Genomic DNA, 16,595 nt, shown 5'->3' with positions numbered 1-16,595 from the left:
TTTTGTGGCCAACTTGAATATATAAGGAATATTTTGGGAATATAGATGTAATAGTCAAAATATATCATTTAATTAACTTAGCTATATATATATTTAATAACCACATATTTATGTAAAATAATATTATAATTAATGTTTTTTCTACCTCAATAATTTTCTTCCAAATCTTTACATACATGTTTAATATATTTGATGTCAGTGTCTTCATTATTAGAGTCACATTTTTAAAGCATCTAATACCATTTTCCACAGCATGTTCTCATTTTAGTTGTTTGTGATATAGCACCTTTGGAATTCATGTATGGTGCTGTAATTGGAAATTTTATTCCAAGCCACAAATAACCATTCACATAATGTTAGGACAGTTGCTGTTTTCATTCTTTCTGTGTAGGTAACATTGGAGATGCCCACAGTTTGTAGATTTGCTTTGTTAAATATGCTTTACTTCCTTCCATCTATTTATTCATTTATTTTATTTATTTTGAGGTGATTGTGCATACAATGTTTAAAATTAAAATAATGCCGTAACAGCCTTTCCCTCTTCTTTTTATTCTCCCATTACTTATTTGCCCAAAGGTAGCCCTTTTCAGTTCTTTTAATTGTATTTTCTGGTGTTCGCCTATTTCTAAACAACACACCATATGCTTTAAGTGCTATCTATTGGTTTCTTTTGAAATTTTAGATATATATTGATTTCCTGCTGAGGATTTACTTCTCATGCACAACCCTTTACTATCAGTACACACCTGCTCTTCCTGTCTCTTCATTTTCTGGATGCAGTCATGTTACAGTGTGTGGTTAAAATAAATATTTGTTGTTTACTTTATTATGACTGCATTTTGTTTGTGGCTGAGATTTTGCATAGTTATGTTGAAATGTTCCAGATTCTGCTTTCCAGTTGGTTGTATTGAGCTGTTTTGTTTCTTTCTTGTTTATTCCCAGAATTTTGAAGCTTCACACTGGGACATAAGTCTTACAGTTTTTTGATGTTCATGATCCTTTCAATTTGGGAAATTTTCTTGTACTGTTTCTTTGATAATTTTGTTTCCATTTTTTTCTCTTTCTTGCAAATTTGTTAGTTGGATATTTGGGTCCAGTTTGATTCTCTACTTTTCTTATGTATTTTTCTTAGCTATTTTCCTTCTCTGTTTTTGTTCTATTTTCTGAGAAGTTTTCTTAGTGTTAAACTTTTACTTTCTGCTAGCATGTTTGTAATTTCAAACTTAATTTTTTATTGATCTCTGAATATTTCGTTAAAAAGAAAGATCCTGTTCTTTCTTGTTTTATGGGTGCAATGTTGCCTCTTTTCCTTTGAGAATATGAATTGGATTATTTTGCTGTTTTCTTTTGCTCTTTGCACTTTTCTTTTTCTTGTGTGTTTCTCCCTATCAACTTGTTTTGGTTCCAGATTTTAATGTTAGAGGCTTTTCTAAAAAAAATGATGAGGCTTTAGTTGTCTCCTCATATTTAGGAGTGAAACAATAAAAAGTACACTGTTAATTTTCCCAGATCACTATAGAACTTTTTGGCAGAGACCAGACCATCTGAGTTACTGACTCTTAGACATCAGAATCAGTAGATCTTTTCTTCTTAAATCTTTCAGTTTCTCCAAAAGGGAGTTCCCTGTTCATCTCTTTGTAGGGTGAAGGCCTGACTCTGAGGATTTAGGGGAGTCATGTGGTGGAAGGGAGCCAGAGGTCTCACCATCCGAGCCTATAAATGTTTAATGCCTTTATTTCAGCCTTTTCTTATGTCTCTGAATCTGAAGTCTTGCTGTATCATTTTCTCCAGAGAATAAACTGCCTCCTCTTAGGGGAATAGGGATGGTTTATGTGGCTTTACCAGGTGGGAGAAGGTATGGGGTTCTAACTTGCCCCTTCTTTTTTTTCTTGAAACAACACAAACTTATTATTTTGTAGTTCTGTAGGTCAGAAGTCTGACATGGGTCTCACTGGGCTAAAACCAAGGTGTCCACAGGGCTTCATTCCTTTTTGAGGGTCTGGAGGAGAATCCATTCCTTTTCTTTTCCTACATTCTGGAGGCTGACTGTACTTCTTATTCATGGCTCCCTTCCCCCATTTTAAAGGCACAATAGCAGGTCAAATACATCTCATATTACATTATTTTCACCTCCTCTACTGCCTTCCTCCTTCACTTTTTAGGACCCTTGTGGGTATATTGGACCAAGCTGGATAACCCAGAATAATCTCCCTATTTAAAAATTTTTTTTAAAACCACAATGTAAAATTGACCATCTTAACTATTTTTAAGTGTATGGTATACAGTAGTGTTAACTACATTCACACTGTCATGCAACAGATCTCTAGAACTTTTTCAACTTACAAAACTGAAAGTCTATACCCATTGAGCAACTTCCCTTTCTTCCTTGCCCCTGGCCTCTGGCAACCACAGTTCTACTTTCTAAGAGTTTGACTACTTAGATACCTCATGTAAGTGAATCTTATAGTCTTGTCTTTCTGTGACTGGCTTATTTTACTTAGCTTAATGTCCTTACAGTTCATCCATGTTGTAGCATAGGCCATGATTTCCTTCTTCTTCTGTATGTGTATATCAACATTTCTTTGTCCATTCATCTGTTGATGGACACTTCTACTTCTTGGCTATTGTGAATAATGCTGTAGTGAATATGGGTGTGCAAATACCTCTTTGAGATTCTGTTTTCAGTTTTTTTTTGGAGGCATATATTAAGAAGTGAATTGCTATACCATAGGGTAGTTCTGTTTTTAATTTTTTGAGGAACATCCATACATTGGCTACACTAATTTATATTCCCACCAACAGAGCATAAGAGTTCCCTTTTCTCCACATCCTTGCCAACATTATATTCTGTGTTTTTTTAATAGTTGCCATCCTCAAAAGTATGAGGTGATATCTTATTTTGTTTGATGATCGTTTCCCTGATGACTGGTGATATTGAGTACCTTTCATATTCTTGTTGACCATCTGTAGATCTTCTTTGGAGAAATGTCTATTCAAGCCCTTTGTCCATTTTTAATTGGGTTATTTGTTTTTTGGTGTTGAGTTCTAGGAATTCTTTATGTACTTTGGGTATTAACCTCTTATATAAATAGTTTGCCAATATTTTCTCCCATTCCATAGATTGCCTTTTTACTTCCTTTGCTGCACAGCAATTTTTAATTTGGGCATAGTCCCATTTGTCTATTTTTGCACTTATTAATGTATTTTTGGTGTTATTGCCAAGAAACCATTGCCAAATCAAGTGTTTATTTTCTCCTAGGAGTTTGATTGTCTCAGAACTTACATTAGCTCCTCAATCCATTTTGAATTAATTTTTGTATGTGGAGTCACACAAGGGTCTGACTGCTTTTTATACGGACTTTTAACCATTCCCCCTCTTCTCAAATCCTTGCCCTCTCTTGCTGAGGAATCAAAAGCTGTTTCCTGAGCCTTTCTGGAGCAGTCAGCTGGCAGCGTCTGCCTCTCTATGAGGTTGCTGCATGCTCTGCTCTGCTCAGCAGTCATTTCCTTCTTCCAAAATGCCACTGCTGTCTGTGTCTGCTCTAATACACTTATCTGTTCTTATCCTTATGGGTTTATGTCTTTTTTCCTCTTTCTATACTTTTAACTGGGATTTAGAGGGAAGCAGAGATAAATAGCCCTATTCCATTGGCCACTTATAATCCCAAATCCGTTTTGCTTTTTTTTTTTATTAAGGTATCATTGATATACACTCTTATGAAGGTTTCACATGAAAAACAACGTGGTTACTACATTCACCCATACTATTAAGTTCCCCCCATACCCCATTGCAGTCACTGTCCATCAGCATAGTAAGATGCCACAGAGTCACTGCCTGTCTTCTCTGTGCTGCACTGTCTTCCCCATGATTCCCCCCACAGCATGTGTACTAATAATAATACCCCTCAAGCCCCTTCTCCCTCTTCCCTACCATCCTCCCCCACCCCTCTCCTTTCATAACTGCTAGTCCCTTCTTGGGTTCTGTGAGTCTGCTGCTGATTTGTTCCTTCAGTTTTGCTTTGTTGTTATACTCCACAAATGAGGGAAATCATTTGGTATTTGTCTTTCTCTGCCTGACTTATTTCACTGAGCATAATACCTTCTAGCTCCATCCATGTTATCGCAAATGGTAGGATTTGTTTCTTTCTTATGGCTGAATAGTATTCCATTGTGTATATGTATGACATCTTTATCCATTCATTTACTGATGGACACTTAGGTTGCTTCCATATCTTGGCTATTGTAAATAGTGCTGCAATAGGGGTGCATATGTCATTTTGAATCTGAGAACTTGTATTCTTTGGGTAAATTCCTAGGAGTGGAATTCCTGGGTCAAATGATTTTTCTATTTTTACTTTTTTTAGGAACTTCCATACTGCTTTCCACAATGGTTGAACTACTTTACATTCCCACCAACAGTGCAGGAGGGTTCCCCTGTTCCTGCATCCTCACCAGCATTTGTTGTTCCTAGTCTTTATGATGTTGGCCATCCTAACTAGTGTGAGGTGATATCTCATTGTGGTTTTAATTTGCATTTTCCTGATAATTAGTGATGTGGAGCATCTTTTCATGTGCCTCTTGGCCATTTGACTTTCTTCTTTGGAGAATTGTCTGTTCAGAACCTCCACCCATTTTTTAATAGGGTTATTTGCCTTTTGGGTGTTGAGGTGTGTGTGTTCTTCATATATTTCAGATGTTAACCCCTTGTCAGATATGTCTTTTACAAACATATTCTCCCATACTGTAAGATGCCTTTTTGTTCTACTGATGGTGTCCTTTGCTGTACAGAAGGTTTAAGCTTGATGTAGTCCCATTTGCTCATTTTTGCTTCTGTTTCCCTTGCCTGAGGAGATGTGTTCATGAAGAAGTTGCTCATGTTTATATTCAAGAGATTTCTGCCTATTTTTTCTTCTAAGAGTTTTATGGTTTCATGACTTACATTCAGGTCTTTGATCCATTTGGAGTTTACTTTAATGTATGGGGATAGACAATAATCCAGTTTCATTCTCTTGCATGTAGCTGTCCAGTTTTGCCAACACCAGTTGTTGAAGAGGCTGTCATTTCCCCATTGTATATCCATTGCTCCTTCGTCGCATATTAATTGACCATATATGCTTGGGTTTATATATGAGCTCTCTATTCTGTTCCATTGGTCTGTGGGTTTGTTCTTGTGTCCATGTTACTTTTTAAAATAATATTTGAAAGGTTTTTTAAAATGATAACCTCATATTTACTATTTTTAGGTCCTACCTCCCCCAAATAGTTCAATCTATTCCTTTGCTTCCTTTTTGCTAACCAGTTTTTGCCAAGTTGACCATAGGCATCTAAAGCTAGTAGTAATTGAGGTTACTTTCCCAAACATTATTTCTTTACTCAAAATAAACCAAGATTTGTGTTTTTAATATGAGACTTAGTGAGGCCTTGAATATAAGCAACAACCTATTTCCTGGGGTATACTTTTATCTGGGGGGAAGCCATTGATTTATCTTCAGGTGTGTACACTGTATATTGGTATCATCAGGAGATGTTCTGTTATGTAAATATATTTTACTGTGAACACTTTTAAGCTAATTAATGACAGGTGTCCCATTTTTTCTCTCTTTTTTTTTAGTTAGTTTGTGACAGTAGCTTTCTTTGTGGCAGTACAGATCTTCCTCAACTTATAGTGGGATTATATCCCCTTAAATACATTGTAAGGTGAAAATATCATGTCAAAAATCCATTTAATATACCTAACCTATCAAACATCATAGCCTAGCCTAGCCCACACTATACATGCTCAGAGCACTTACATTAGCCTATAGCTGGGCAAAATCATCCAACACAAACCTATTTTGTAATAAGGTGTTCTCATGTAATTTATTGAATATTGCACTGAAAGTGACAACCAGAATGGTTTTATGGGGACAGAAGGTTCTAAGTGTATTAGTTGTTTACTTTTGTAGTTGTGAGACTGATGTGGGAGCTGTGGTTCACTGCCTTGCCCAGCATCATGAGAGGGTACGTACCACATATTGCTAGCCCAGGAAGAGAACCAAATTCAAAATTTGAACTATAGTTTCTACTAAATGCATATCACTTTTTTTTTTCTTTAAACAGTTCTTTATTAACTTAGTTCAAGTTTCTGAATATAATGGAAAGGAAAAAATTGATCTACATAGTTATTTAATTTATACTCTTCACCCTTTTGGGTTGATTTCCCTCTAACCATCATACATTAATAATGTTTATTAATTATTAGAGAATCTTTGTAATTAATATTACTAAGCAAATATTATGTTTAGGAAAGCAATTTTAAATATCTGAAATGCATTGTTTAGGACACATTTTTACATAAAAATTTTCTTCAGATTACAGTTTCTCTGTCCTTTCTAAGTTAATTTTTTATATATTATTTAGTAATAACAATTTGCTTAATTTCCCCTCAGAACTCTTAAAAACAAAGCAATTCAATCAGAATATTCTGGTCAATGACGTAAGAAAGCTTTTTGACTGTTACATACAAAATTATTACTGAAAAAAATAAATCTTTAACAAGTGAATTACCCAGGTTAGATTTTGTTTTTATTTATCTGCCCTTTTGAGTCTCAGTTTCCTAAATGGTACTAAAAGACAGGGCTTGTGGTGAGGATCAAAGAGTAGTGATTATGAAAATTCTGTGCAAATAATTATAGGAGCAGCCTAACACTTTATGTTCTCTAGGAATTTTGTGCTCAGTAGACTTTGCTTAATATTAAAAAAGCTAACTTAGAGAAGTTGATGTTTATGCTTTTAAAGGTACCTCCTTTAAAATCACATGCTGATAATTTTCTGAATGGCTCTGGAATCCAGGATTGTTGCCTGCTAATTGCTCTGTCATGACAACTGCAGTTAATGGCAGATGGATCACTCATCTCCCACGAACACTGCAGTAACAGTAGAACTGACTCGAAATCCAAGCTATGGTGTTGAATCTAAGTCTAGAAGGAGACCAAGTTTTAATTCTGATGGAATGCTGTCAGTTTTCTTCACAAATGGAGGGTGGCAAAGCTACCCTCCAGCCTCTATAGTCAGACTTAATGGTGTTCTGTTATTTTTCTTTAAACTCTTATGGGGCAGAACTCCCAAAAATATCACCAATGTGCTAGGAAGACAAAAGAATGATCATTCCCATCCATTTCGATGAGAGAGAAGACCAGTTTTAGGGATTGCCACAGTGCCTCCAAAGAGGAAAATTGAAAGTGGGGTAGTTGTAGGACTTTGGAGTTTGGGTAATTAAATGGATGTGTTATTCTTAAATCATTGTTTAATTGTTTAAATTACAAATACTTAATTTTGGAGGTTTAAAAATACAGGTATGATTGAATTCAACTGGCATTAATTTGATTTTTTATGTTTGCTTTGTCATTTAGAATTTTTAATTCTAATATTAAAACATCTCTTCATCTTAAATTGCTTATTTAATTAAATTTTACACTTTTGTTTTGTTTTGTTTTGTTTTGTTTTTTTGAGAGGGCATCTGGTTGTTAACAACAATAAAATTCTGTATAGGGGACTCAATGCAGAATCATTAATCAACCCCAAGCCCAATTCTCAACAGTCTCCAATCTTCTGAAGCATAACAAACAAGTTTTTACATGGTGAACAAGTTCTTACATAGTGAATAAGTTCTTACATGGTGAACAGTGCAAGGGCAGTCATCACAGAAACTTTCGGTTTTGATCACGCATCATGAACTATAAACAATCAGGTCAAATATGATTATTTGTTTGATTTTTATACTTGATTTATATGTGAATGCCACATTTCTCCCTTATTATTATTATTATTATTTTTAATAAAATGCTGAAGTGGTAGGTAGATGCAAGATAAAGGTAGAAAAATAGTTTAGTGTTGTAAGAGGACAAATGTAGATGATCAGGTGTGTGCCTATAGAATAAGTATTAATCCAAACAAGACAAGGGCAACACAACATCCACAGATGCAGAAGATTACTCTCAAAACAGGGGGGTGAGGTTCTGAGCCTCACCTCTGTTGATCCCAATTTCTTACCTGATGGCCTCCCTGCGACTGTGCCTGTCTTAGGTTGTTCCTCCCTTGAGGAATCTTACCCATCTCTGGCTAACCAGTCATCTCCCGGGGCCATATAGGGAAATGTAAAGTTGTTAAGTGAGAGAGAAGCAATATTGTTTGAAAAGGTTAGCTTTTTACTTCTTTGCAGATTTATGCCCTGTGGCTTCTATGCCCAGCATTTGTCTTGAGGTATCTTTACCACTTGGAAGAATTATGATACTTGGTAATTTCGATATGAGGCATGAATTCTACTTAAGGGTTGTAATTAGGAAAGAAGAAGAAAAGCTATAGAAGTAGCAGACGGAAGAAAACATGGGAAGATTGATTATTTCTTTGACATATCTTCTTGTAGTGTAACATAAGCATATATAGGTTTTAAACTACTAATTAAATTGCGTGCACACATTAACATAATAGGAATACAGCTACATAACCAAAGCAGACCTACAATTACCAGCCATATCCAGTGAAACCAAGAAAACCAGTTAGGCACCCTAGGCATTTGTGAAAACTTATCAATGATATGATGGATATTGTCTAACTGAATTTGAATAGTTTGAGAAAAATCAGACAAATTAAAACAACACATTCCTGGTGAAGGGCCCCCACCAGTAAGATGGCAAACTTCTGGCTTCTCTTCGGGGTCCTCAGTTCCCGCCGGCGCCACCTGAAGCCCAATCACCTCTCGCCCCCCACCCCCCAATCCCAGCACCTAGCCAATAGCCACCAGCCCCGTAGAAGTGACACCTCAATCAATTCATGCCCCTTCCTATATAACCCAGCACCTTTCCCTAATAAAGCGGAATTCTCCGGTGAATTGCTGCTGTGTGTCACTCCTTTCCTTTCATTGGTGCCGAAACCCGGGAGACGGGACACCCCAACTGGGCCCCGTCTTCCCCCCGACACCAGCAGCAGCTTGCCCTCGTCCTCTTTTTCCGGTGCTGGCTCATCACACTCACCACTCCTCTCTGGCCTTTAGGTAAGTTTTCCCCCTGGAGTGGGCCACTCTTCCCTGAGCTATCGCAGTGCCATTGAGCGTGATCGTCCGGCAAGGCCCTGACGCTGGGGGATGAGGAGGGAACTCTCCCTGCCTCAGGCCTTCACGGCTGTGGCGGACCCTCAGGCCCCTTCTCCAACAGCCATAAATCCCCGCCTCAAGCCTTTACGGCTGCGGCGGACCCTCAGGCCCCTCCTCCAACAGTCATAAACGCGTTCACCGTCCCTTCCATCAGTGCTGAAACTTTTTAAGCAAAATTTCCCTGGGGTGGGCCACTGTTCTCCGAGCTATTGCAGTGCCATTGACCATGATCGTCCGGCAAGGCCCTGACGCTCGGGATGAGGAGGGAACTCTCCCCACCTCAGGCCTTCACGGCTGCGGCGGCCCCTCAGGCCCCTCCTCTGACAGCCATAAATCCCCACCTCAGGCCTTCACGGCTGAGGCAGACTCTCAGCCCCCCCCCCCCCAACAGCCATGAACGAGGTGACTCCTTTGCGGATGAGAATATTCCCTTTCCCCCCACCTCCTCCTTCTGCTCCGTCGGCTGAAATCTGTTCTGTCTGCTGAAAACTCCTAGCGCTAGGTACCTTGTGACTCCGGCAAACTGCCTTCTTAGGGATGTCTGGGTGACGTCCCACACTTCCCAAGAAATTCTGACTCGTATACCAGTTTCCACAGACCACCAAGGATCATCGGAGACGCCCTTTGTCTCCTTGCGGTCTGCTTCCAGTCCGAGGATCTCTGTTCGTCTTCCCCTGTTTGTCTCCTTCTCTGTCCTTTAGCCATGGGAGCCTCCTCATCCCTCCCTGAAAGTTTACCTCTTGAATGCCTGCTTAAGCATCTGGCTACCCTCTCCCTGACGCCTGATATAAAACCAAAACTTCTCCATAAATATTGCTTCCAAGATTGGCCGACATACCCCCTAGACAATAACAACCAATGGCCCGCAGGGGGAACTCTTGATCCTAACATCACTGGCGATCTTTTTAACTACTGCCAGCGCCTGAAAAAATGGAAGGAGATTCCCTATATCGAAGCTTTCCGCCTCCTCCTCCCCCCGCCCCCCACAAGTTCTCCTAGCCTGCAAGCCGCTGCCCCTGCAGAAGCCTCCCGTTCACTCCCTTCCCCTTCTTCTCCTACAACAGCCCTTCTCCCTTCCTCCCCCACCATCTCCTCCCCCATCTCACCTCCTCCACCTTCGTCCCCCGCAGATTAAGCCTGAGCCTTTCAGCCCCCCCTTTAACTAGGTCCCAGAGGCCTCCTCCGTCTTTGACCTCATCACCTGTTTTTCCCCTGTTGGTGACCGCCTTTGTCTTCTCACATGTTTGTAGGGAGAATGGGAAAGCACCTTCCCCCATGTCTGAATGCAGCATGGGAAAGCACAAGCTAGAGAACAACCGGTGCCGTCCTTAGAAGTTATCTGTCCACAAAAACATATCTTGCCAAGACTCCTCACTCTGAAAATAGGGAGACCTTGAAGATGTGTAGAAACACCACCCCTGCTTCTAGATATGCCCTTCCCCCACTTGCCGATGTGGCAGGAATGGAGAACAAAGAACATTCTGTTTACGCCTCCATAAGCAACTAACTGGAGCCCTGCTGTAGCTCAGTTAGTAGAGCATGGGACTCTTAACCTCAGAGTCATGAGTTCAAGCCCAACTAGAGCAGCAGAGGCAAGCAGCTGGGCTGCTAGCTGGCAACACGTGGGTCCAATTCTATCTTTCTTTATTTTCTTTGTCCCCCTTCTGCACTTCAGGACCTGCTCAACTAGGCATGGCTAGACCATGTCACTCCCCCACAGACTGAGCCAGAACCCTTCAGTCCCCCTCAGACTGGGTCCCGAGGGCCTCCCAAAATTATCGCCCCCCTCCAGGAGGTAGCAGGATCCGAAGGCATCGTGTGCGTTCATGTCCCTTTCTCCTTAGGAGATTTAGCCCAACTAGAGAAACGCCTAGGTTCCTTTTCCACTGATCCCATGACATACATCAGGGAGTTTCAATGGACCCTCCAGTCTTACAGCCTCACACATCATGACATTTTCATGCTCCTGGCCAATACTCTCCTCCCTGAAGAGCGTAGATGAGTTTGGGACTTTGCCCAAACGCACACTACCGAAACCCACAGGACTGACCCCACCTATCCCTCTGGCCCCACTGCTGTCCCCGAACAAGACCCACACTGAGATTATAACACCGCCATGAGTCTCCGCTCTCGAGATATTTTTGCCTCCTGCTTAATAGCAGGTCTGAAAAAGGCAGCTCGTAAAGTAGTCAATTTTCAAAAGCTCCAAGACATAATTCAAAAGAGAGACGAAACCCCTTCTGAGTTCTTAGACAGACTCACTCAAGCCCTATTACAGTATACCAGCCTAGACCCAGAAACACCTGAAGGAAAACATGTCCTTATGACATACTTCCTAGCTCAAAGCTACCCCGACATTAAAGCTAAACTCAAAAAGTTAGAACAGGGCCCCGCTACCCCACAGACTGAGATCCTAACAGTGGCCTTTAAGGTCTTCCATAACCAGGAGGAGGAGAAAGAACGCTGTAAACAAAAGGCTGATCAGGCCAATTTCCAAATGTTGGCCCAGCTGATAAAACCACAACCTGGGCGCCCCTCTACAAACAAGCCCCCCCCAGGAGCTTGTTTCAAGTGCAGAAAAGAGGGACATTGGTCAAGGGCATGCCCCTCCCCCAGATCTCCTACCACCCCATGCCCCAGATGCCACAAAAAGGGCCACTGGGGGTCTGATTGCCCAACCACCCAAAGGGGAGGCTGGACGAACAACCCCCATCCTAAGCCTGCCATAGTGGGGCTGGCAGAAGAAGATTGACGGGGCCCAGGGGCTTCTCGCCCGACCATTTCCATCACCAAACAGGAGCCCAGGGTTACTTTAACAGTAGACGGTCGCCCCATCTCCTTCCTCCTAGATACAGGAGCCACCTTCTCAGTCTTGCGAGAATACCGGGGCCCTACCACGCCAGCCATTACTCCTATAGTCGGGGTAGGAGGTAAACAGATTTTCCCATTAAAACCACCCCCCTTTTATGCACAATCCTAGACAATCCCATACCTTTCTCCCACTCCTTCCTGGTTATGCCCCAGTGTCCCATCTCTTTACTAGGATGAGACATCCTTTCCCTCCTCCATGTTTCCATAACTATATCCACTCCCACAGCCCCCAGTACTCCCTTTCTGATGGCCCTCATAGCCGATGACCCCCCTCTACCCAATGAAAGCTCCGGTTCCGCCCTCATACACCCTGTAAACCCCAAAATTTGGGACATTACAAGCCCCTCCGTGGCCCTATGTCCCCCTGCCTCTATCAAATTACATGACCCCTCTCAGTATATCTGTCAGGCCCAATACCCCCTAACCACTTCAGCCCTCATAGGCCTCCAACCCATCATTCAAGATATCTTAAACCTTAAAACCTTAAAAATTACCTCAGACCCACTCACTCCCCATTTAATACCCCCATATTAGCTGTTAAAAAAACCAACGGATCTTTCCGCCATGTCCAAGACCTTTGCCTCATCAGCATAGCCGTTGTCCTTATCCATCCCTTAGTTCCAAATCCATACAGCCTTTTATCACAGATCCTTGCCTTGGCATCCCACTTCTCAGTCCTAGATCTCAAGGACCCCTTTTTCTATCCCTCTAGACCCCTGCTCCCAAGATTTTTTCATCTTCACCTGGACGGACCCATACACAAGACATTCTGAACAACTCACTTGGACAGTTTTGCCACAAAGCTTCCGAGATAGTCCCCATATTTTTAGACAGGTCCTAGTTCAGGAACTCAAACAGTTTCATCATGATCACTCCAAGTCCACCTTATTACAATACATGGACAATCTTCTACTCTGCAGTCCCTCGTGGGAACAGTCTCAACTTGACACTGCCTCCCTACTTAACCTTCTAGCTTCCAGAGGTTACCGAGTATCCCCCATCAAAGCTCAAATCTCTTCCCCTCCTGTCACTTACCTCCGATTCCTTCTATCTCAACAAAGAAAGTCCATTACCTTAGACAGAAAATGGCTCCTCTCTGACCTGCCCATTCCCAAAACCAAGACAGAAATCCTTTCCTTTCTAGGCCAGGCTAGATATTTTAGAGCGTAGATCCCTAACTTCTCCCTGTTGGCAAGACCCCTATACGACCTCAGCAAGAGCCCCCCTAAAGAACCATTATCCTCCTCACCCCGACACTCCTTCATTAAGCTCTGTCAAGCCCTTGTGGAAGCCCCAGGTCTCCATCTTCCTGATTTGTTGAAGCCCTTCTCATTATACATTCATGAGAGGTCCAGTCAAGCTCTAGGAGTCCTAGGCCAATATTATGGCCCATCCTTTGCCCCAGTAGCTTATCTCTCCAAGCAATTAGACCCCACAATTCGGAGATGGGCCCCCTGCCTATGAGCATTAGCCGCTAGACAGTTCTTGCAGAAGGCAGCTCGTAAACGGACATTCAGGGCACCCCTTACCATTCTGTCCCCACATTACCTAAAAGATCTCTTAACCTACAAAAGTTTACAGACTCTCCCTCCCTCCAGACTCCTGACCTTTCTGTCCTCTTTCTTCCAAAATCCCATTCACCCCCTTTGCCATCCATACCCGAATCATGACTTTTTCCTCCTTTACTGCTCTCTTGCTTTTTTTCCTCATTCTTATTGTCTTCCCCGCCACCCCAGCCTCCTTTGTATGGCGATTCAAAGTCAGAGAGACTTACACACAGCATCAAACAAAAGTTACCACCCTCATTGCCACACCAGACTGCCCTCTGAAAAGCTGCTCTGAGCCTTTATACCTCTACTTTACTCCCTCCACCGAAGTGTTCACTAGCAGCTACCCTTATTCTCCCTACCTCTGCTTCCTCTATGACCAAAGACAAGCCTATTGCAGGCGATGGCCAGACACCTACAGGAGATGTCCCTACTGGTCTTGCGCCATTCACTACATGAGTAACTTCCAGTACCCACAGTATTACTCCTCCAACCGTTTCATGAAATATCCCAACAGCTCATTCTCCTTATCAATCCCAGATCCCTGGGACTCTCGATGGGCTGCTGGAGTCACAGCCTCAGTTTACTACGGGGGGTCCTTGACCCCCCACGGTACCCTTCATATCTCTCAAAAGTATGTTCCCTCTCATTCCCAGATCTCTCAAGTTGCATCAGATAGCAGACATTCCGAAAAAGTCATTATCGAAACTCTTGACAGCGCCTCTTCATCTTCTTATTCCTCCTACCCTTGGTTACAGCTCATTCAAGACACCACCATCTTTCTCAACCACACCCTTAACACACCAATTGTTTCTTGTGTGCATCACTACAGCGCCCACTGCTGGCCGCCGTGCCCCTTAATATTTCCAACTACTCCTTCCATGCAGAAAGACAACCCCTCTGCCCCCTGGCAGACATACCCCTATGGGAACCAGAATACGCAGATAATCTCACCATCCACCACTGTGTAGGCCCGACTCCACCCCCCTCCAGGGCACTTCACTGCCTCCCAACTCCAGCACACCCTGCATTCTCATCACCTTAATCCCACAGCTTACACTTTACAGCATGGCAGAATTTCTTGAGCTCCAACCTCCCTTGCCCTCGTGCACAAAAAGAGCTGCTTTCCTTCCCATCATGGTCGGTATCTCTTTGATCACCTCAGCCATTGGGGCAGGGTTTTCGGGAGAAGCCTTGGGTCACTCTCTATGGGCAGTTAGAGATCTCAACGCCAAACTTGAGGGAGCCCTGACATCCACTGCCAATTCCCTAGCCTCTCTCCAAAGACAGGTCACTTGGCTAGCTAAGGTCACCCTTCAAAACCGGCGGGCCCTAGATCTGCTTACAGCCGAGAAGGGCGGCACCTGCGTCTTCCTCTGGGAAGAGTGCTGCTATTACATCAATGAATCCGGCATTGTAGAAACTTATATTACCAAACTCACTGACCTTGCCTTCAGCCTCCACTCTGCTTCCAATTCCAACCCATTCTCTTCAATACTAACAAACCCCCTCCTCACCTGGCTCTGGCCCATTGCAGGCCCCATAATAATCATTCTTCTCGCCTGTCTCTTCTTACCTTGTATAATAAAGTTCATCAAATCCCAAGTCAGAAAAATCTCTAATCAAGCTTTCAACCAGCTTTTACTCAGGAACTACCAGCTTCTGGCCACAGAAGATCCCTCACCCTCACGTGACCTCCTCACCACATGCTGAGATGGACCCCTCTCTCCACTGGAAACTGTTCCTGGAAACAATGGCCACAGACACCTGGCTCCTGACACCCATATCCTCTTGGCACCATTGGAATCAACAGGTCCTCGACCTATGGTTACAGGGAACCTTCATTGATTTCCAACCTGAAGAAGTCCACATCTACTTGTCCTTACTGTAGGGAGTCCTATCAACCCTTTCCTCCCGGTCCTCAAGCCCTCACTCCCTTCTCCACCCCCGTTCAGCAGGAAGCAGCCAGAGAGAAAGCAATGTCCACAACCCCATAAAGGAGAAAGGGGGTAATGAAGGGCCCCCACCAGTAAGATGGCAAACTTACGGCTTCTCTTTGGGGTCCTCGGTTCCCCCCGGCACCACCTGAAGCCCAATCATCTCTTGCCCCCCTCCCAATCCCAGCACCTAGCCAACAGCCAACAGCCCCATAGAAGTGACACCTCAATCAATTCATGCCCCTTCCTATATAACCCAGCACCTTTCCCTAATAAAGCGGAATTCTCCGGTGAATTGCTGCTGTGTGTCGCTCCTTTCCTTTCACCTGGGAACTGTTCACATCCCATATGTTCTTTTAACAGTAGATAGTCTATAGTTGCAAGATTTTGGAGCACAGCAACTTGAATGCATATCACTTATGTACCATCATAAAGTTGAAAAATTTTAAGTCAAACCATTGTAAGTTGGGAATTTCTGTACTTGATTATTTACAGGTATAGCACTCTTTCTTACAGGTAGGGTAAAGAATGATTAAATGGCAGAATGCCTGGTATGACCAGGTCCTTAGGGACTATCACAAAGGTTTTTTGTGTTCCCAGAATTGTTTCGTTACAGAGTTAAGCCTGTAAGTTAGCTCAAGTTATCAGCTACCCAGTTTGGTTCATGGGAGCCCTTAGAATTTTTATTCTAGGGTCCAGGGGTGGCTTCAAAGAGTTCACGGTCCCTGAAATTTGAGTGGTGGTAGAATAGGTTTAGATTTAATCAGGTACTCAATGATACAGGGCTTACGTGATCCTGAAAAGAGTTGAGAACCTACTTCTAACTGATTATTATAGAGAAAAAAATATATAGAACTGATTAAATTCAACACAACCGAAATAAGAGACCACCTTGCTAGCTACAGTTAGATTCCACATTCTTTCCATATGTAAGTACCTGGGGCTATACATAGGGACTAAATGAATAGCTCTTTTTTTTCAGATGCAAAACATTATTTCTAGCTTCCTGATTATGCAAACACCCACTCATACATATGTAATTATAAAAGGTATCATTTAAGAGGGTTGTGTTTTGTCTTCAGAGAAATTACCACCTTTTTTATCAGTCAT

General features: G+C 42.4%; 1 protein-coding gene across 3 annotated transcripts in view; it reads left to right on the top strand.

Moving 5' to 3' along the window:
* Window positions 1-16,595, top strand: part of SGMS1 (sphingomyelin synthase 1) — a 337,682-nt gene that overhangs the window by 178,123 nt on the left and 142,964 nt on the right. The window lies entirely within an intron of this gene.

Source organism: Manis javanica, chromosome 7 (assembly GCF_040802235.1).
Source record: "Manis javanica isolate MJ-LG chromosome 7, MJ_LKY, whole genome shotgun sequence".
Lineage (NCBI taxonomy): Eukaryota > Metazoa > Chordata > Mammalia > Pholidota > Manidae > Manis > Manis javanica.
This window is presented reverse-complemented; position numbering and strand designations above follow the sequence as displayed.